The sequence below is a fragment of the Arachis duranensis genome, chromosome 1, assembly GCF_000817695.3.
Source record: "Arachis duranensis cultivar V14167 chromosome 1, aradu.V14167.gnm2.J7QH, whole genome shotgun sequence".
Taxonomy (NCBI): Eukaryota; Viridiplantae; Streptophyta; class Magnoliopsida; order Fabales; family Fabaceae; genus Arachis; species Arachis duranensis.
In genome coordinates this window covers 79,728,470-79,734,753 of record NC_029772.3, presented here as the reverse complement: position 1 = coordinate 79,734,753, position 6,284 = coordinate 79,728,470, and positions in this window count along the sequence as shown.

The following is a 6,284-nucleotide window of genomic DNA, read 5'->3' as shown; positions in this document are numbered from 1 at the left end:
AAAAAAATGAAAAAAATTTAATAATAATGAAAATATTTAGAACTTAAAGAAAGTTCCCTAGTTAAGTGCTTGTGGTGTTTCTGTGTCAAGTAATCATTGAGACAAAACATTTAAAGTCACGGCTAGGCTCAAGGTGCAAAGCACCAGAAAAAATTGCTGTTTTCAAGGATTAAATTGAGTTACAAAAGATCAGAGAATTCATAATATTATCCGGATTCTAATTCCGAATGACAATGACATCTTTCTGATTCAAAGGAGAGTGAGATGCCAAAACTATTCAGGATTGCAGTTGTAAACCCCACTATAAGAAGAGATATGAGCTTAATCAGACTCTCATTCTCATGCAAATTCACATCCTAAGCTTATATTAGTTCTGGTTGCTTGAAGACAAGCAACAATTCAAGTTTGGTGTTGTGATGCGTGAGCATATTTTCTATCTTTTTCTAGTGAATTTGCATCTAATTTGTTGAGTTTAATAAAGAATTAATCATCTTTTAGCCAATATGGATGCTACTTTGACTTTTTTGCAATTTTTTTATTTTAGGTAGCATTCGGCTGGATTTGATGGAGTTTCTACAGCACAAGAACAAAAGGAGATGGCAGCGAGGAGCGACACGTACGCGTGACTGACGCGTGCGCGTGATTTGGAGCTTTCCATGGCGACGCGTGCGCGTGACTGACGCGTACACATGATTTGAAGATTCTTTCAGCGATGCGTACGCGTGACTGACGCGTGCGCGTGACTTGCGAAAAAGACCATCGATGCGTACGCGTGACTGACGCGTACGCGTGACATGCGTCACGTGCAGATAATGCAGAAAATGCTGGGGGCTTTTTCTGGGCTGCTTTTAACCCAGTTTTCAGCCCAGAAAGTACAGATCAGAGGCTGTAGAGTGAAGGAATCAAGTGGTTTCCATCCATCAATCGAAGACTTGCTGTTTGTTATAATTAATTCTGATTTAAATTCAAATTTGATTTTTAAAATAGGAAAATATATGATTTTAATTTTAGATTTTTAAATTAACTAGGATTAGTTATAAAAGGGGAATTCCATTAGGGAATTCAATAGCAATTTATATTCTGCATTCCATGAGCAACTAAACCTCTACTGTTAAGGTTAGGAGCCCTGTCTATTGTATGGATTGATACTATTATTTTTCTATTTTAATTCATGTTTTGATTTATATTTCAATAATTGTTTTTATTCTTTATTTTATGAATTTGGGTGGAACGGAAGTATGAGCCATGTTCTAATTGAGTTCTTGTATAACTTGGAAAAGCTCTTTACTTGAACAACAACTTGAAAACATATTATCCTAAATTTTTAATTGTTTGTATTTAACGGGATACGTGACATATAATCCCCTTATTTTTGGATAATTAGGATTCTTGTGACATATAAACTGAAATTTGATCATCACCCTCTAATTGGAATTAATTGACCAAGAAATTGGCAGTTGATGAATTTTAGAGGAGACTAGGAAGGTCTAAGGAATTAGGGTCTAGTCACAAATAGTTAGCCATGAATTAAATATTGCATGATTAAAATAGTTAGTAAGAAAAGTCAATCCAGAAAATAGATAACTCTGAAGCCTTAACTATTTTCTCCCATATTTTATTTTCAACTTATTTACTTGCGTACCTGCCTTTTGATGTTTTGGAGTCACTCTCAACTTAAACCTTTTGAACATCTTAAAACCATTTTCTGCTTGCCTAACTAAGCCAATCATTTAACCATTTTTGTTTACTCCATCAATCCTCGTGGGATCGACCCTCACTCACCTGAGGTATTACTTGATACGACCCGATGCACTTGCCGGTTAGTCTGTGGTTGTAAATTACCGCACCAAGGACCAACACCGCCTCCCACTCCAATAAGTCGGACGCGATAGCCTTGACCAATCCAGAAGATCTTGTTCGAGATCGGCCTTTCAGTTTCAGGTAACCCTCGGAATATTGGCACTGTTGCTGGGGACCTGAAAGTTATCCCATCGTCATGGCAATCAACCCTACCAACGACCATAACTCTGGATTAGAAGTAGGAACGGCATCTAAGAACACAAATGCCACACCAACCTCCCCAAAGGACACACACCAATCTAAGGGAGACAAGCAACCTTAGAACATAGAAATTTTAGATGCCATCCGTGAACAGCAGGGTCACCTCAAACAGCTCGAACAAGAAACGTCAGCGAGAAGCCATGCGAGATCTCCGGAGAGAATTGAGACGGTGTCGAGAACTGGAAGACAAGCTCCTAAAACTCGAAGCCGACCTCAAAACTAAAGCCACTCGATCCGACTGCGAAGATAGCCCTCACAAGGACCAAGACCCGTTCACAAAGGAAATCATGAAAGCTAAAGTTCTAAAAGACTTCAAAGCTCCTGACATGAGCCCATACGATGGTACGTCTGACCCGAGCCATCATCTCAGCAACTTTAGAAGTCGAATGTACCTCACAAATGCCTCAGACTCAACCTGTTGCAAGGCTTTCCCGACCACTCTGACCATGACGGCAATAAAGTGGTTCGACAGCCTGCCACCAAGATCAATCACAAGCTTCGATGACCTCGCAAGAAGTTCCTAGCCAGGTTCTCCATCTAGAAGGACAAAAATAGACACGCTCCAAGCCTACTAGTGATTAAACAAGGAGATCGGAAAAGCCTCAGCAGCTACATGGAGAGATTCAATAAAGCATGCCTTGACATACAGAATCTCCCTACAGAAGCGGCAATTATGGGGCTCATCAACGGTCTACGCGAAGGACCCTTTAGCCACTTCATATCCAAGAAGCATCCAACATCTCTGAACGAGGTACAAGAACGGGCCGAAAAGTATATCAACATGGAGGAGAACTCCCGATTAGGAGAAAACTCCAAAAACTGGATTCTCCTACCCACCTCGGGATAAGGATAAAGATTCTAGGAAAAAAGAAGACCAATCTGCAGAGAAGCCCAGGGAATACAATAATTACACCCCTCTTCGAGTATACTTTGTGGATGTCTATCGGGAGATATGCAACACAGTAAAAATCCCACCTCCTCGCCCGATTAAACACAAAAGGGGAGGACGTCGGACCGAATACTGTGAATACCATAAGATCTACGGACACCCCACCAATGAATGCTACGACTTGAAGAATGTCATAGAAAAATTGGCTCGAGAAGGAAGACTAGACCGATTCCTGGCCGACAGAACTGACGAGCCAAAAAAGAGGAGAAGGGATGAAGAGGAAGGGCGAGCTGAACGACCTCCTCACACCCCAGAAAGACATGTTCATATGATCAACAGAGGATTTGCATGAGGAGGAATCTCCAAATCATCCCAAAAAAGACACCTGAAAGAGGTATATCATCTCGGGGAAGCGGCTAGGTCATCCGACCTCCCCACTATCACCTTCACTAAAGAAGACGCCACGGGTATCATCCCCGAGCATGATGACCTCGTATTCATTACCATCATACTCGCCAATGCCAATCTCCACCAAACACTGGTCGACCAACGAAGCTTGAAGAACGAAACTCTCGCGCGATCTAGAATTTCCACAAATAAATTCCCGTTGTAAATATAACTTCTAGACCGACAAGAATTCCTTTCTTACAAAAGTTTTGGTTGTCACAAGTAACAAAACCCAATAAAATTTATAAACCAAAGTATTCAAACCTTGGGTCGTCTTCTCAAGGAATTGCAGGGAAGTATGATTTATTATTGGTTATGAAAAATAGTATTTTTGGGTTTTTGAAATAAGGAACAAGTAATTTAAATGACAGAAAAATTAAATTAATAATTATAAAAACTCTTGGCAAAGTATGAAAATTAGAAGTCCTATCCTAGTTATCCTTATCAATGGTGATGAGAATTATATTCTTGCTCCCACTCAGTCAACCTCTAACTATGAAGGTAAGTCAAGTGGATAAATCAATTTAACACCTAAAGTCCTAGTCAACTCCTAAGGATAGACTAGAGTTATATGAATCTAAATCAATCAGCAAAGATAACAATTATCAATTACGATGAGTTTGACAACTCAAGAGTCACCAATTAATCAACCAGAACCAAGAATATAGAAAACTAAATAAAAATCATAGATCTAAAATTTCTCAAATTGCATTAATAAAAGAAATCAAATCTAACATGGAGTTCATAAACCAATATTAACAAAGTAAAATAAAATAATAGAATAAATAAAAGTAGAAGAGAAATTGAAGTAAAGGAACATTGAACCTGTGATGAAGAAGAAATAAATCCTAAATCCTAAAACCTAAGACAGAGGAGAGAGCCTCTCTCTCTAAAAACTACATCTAAATTATGAAAAGTGAAATTATCAGTCATCCCCCTTCATTCTTCCATTTTGCAGCCTTTAATTTGTATTTTCTGAGCTTGAAACCGGGCCGAAAATAGCCCAGATTTCGCTGGGGGTGAAATCTGCCACGCTGTTTTTCGTCACTGCGATGTGTCCGCGTGGAGCACGCGTTTGCGTTGCCTAGCTGTACGGTCACTATGGCATATTATATATCAAATCGAAGTCTCAGACGTTAGCTTTCCAACACAACTAGAACCGCATCATTTGGACTTCTGTATCTCAAGTTATGACCGTTTCCTTTCCATCCTCTAAGCCATTCCTGCTCTGTAATCCCTGAAATCACTTAAGACACATATCAAGGCATCGAATGGTAATAAGAGAGGATTAATAATGAGAAAATCTAAGGGCAAAGAAGCATGTTTTCAATCATAGCACAAATTCTGGGAAGGAATTGTAAAACCATGCATTTAGTATGAATAAGTGTATGAAAGATTGATAAAATCTATTCAATTAAGCACAAGATAAACCATAAAATAGGCGAGACTGAAGAGGTCCAAGTCGGAGATACTCAAGATAAAACAACAAACATAGGCGCGAACTTAAAAGGAGACCAAAAGGAGCTACTGATAAAGTTCCTAAAGGATAATTCCGACCTCTTCGCATGGAAAGCAGCGGACATGCCCGGCATAGACCCCGGATTAATGTGCCACAGGCTAGCAGTGTACCCTGGATCTCGGCCAGTACAACAGAAGCGCAGAAAGCTTGATCCAGAGGGATAAACAAGTCGTGGAGGAGCAAGTACAAGCCCTACTAGAAGCAGGGTTCATAAGAGAGGTCAAATACGCATGTGGTTGGCCGTCGTGGTATTGGTCAAAAAGCCAAATAGAAAGTGGCGAATGTGTGTTGACTACACTGATCTCAATAAAGCCTGCCTAAAAGATCCCTACCCTCTCCCGAATATCGACACCTTAGTCAACGCCTCATCGAGATACAAGTACCTCTCCTTCATGGATGCCTGCTCAAGATACAACCAGATCCCGATGCATCAACCTGAACAGGAAAAAACCTCGTTCCTAACCCCAAAAGCAAACTACTGCTACGTAGTTATTCCGTTTGGGCTCAAGAACACGGGGACCACATATTAGAGGTTGATAAACAAAGTATTTGCCGATCACATCGGGAAGCTAATGGAAGTCTACGTGGATGACATGCTGGTGAAAACACAAAGGGAAGAAACGCTATTACCCGACCTCGTTGAAGTATTCGGCACCATAAGAAAGCACGAGATGAGATTAAATCCCATAAAGTGCACTTTCGCAGTGGAAGCTGGCAAATTCCTAGGGTTTATGCTCACCTAGAGAGGGATTGAGGCAAACCCAAACAAATGCCAAGCCATACTGGTGGACGAAATTGTGATTGCCCTCTTTGTATTTGCATGAGATTTATTTAATGGCTCTTTGGTATATGTGATCACAACTACGTTCAACTTAACCAGCAAGTGTACTGGGTCATCCAAGTAATACCTTACGTGAGTAAGGGTCGATCCCACAGAGATTGTTGGTATGAAGCAAGCTATGGTCACCTTGTAAATCTCAGTCAGGCGGATTCAAGTATAATTGGATTATTGGTTTAAATTTGATTAATGGAATAAATAGAAAATAAAAGGGGTAGAAATACTTATGTAAATCAATAGTGGGAATTTCAGATAAGCGTATGGAGATGCTGTGCTCCTCTTGAATCTTTACTTTCTTATTACATTCATCCAATCCTTCCTACTCCTTTCCATGGCAAGCTGTATGTAGGGCATCACCGTTGTCAATGGCTACATCCCATCCTCTCAGTGAAAACGTTCCTATGCTCTGTCACAGCACGGCTAATCATCTGTCGGTTCTCAATCAGGTTGGAATAGAATCCCTTGATTCTTTTGCGTCTGTCACTAACGCCCAGCCTTCAGGAGTTTGAAGCTCGTCACAGTCATTCAAT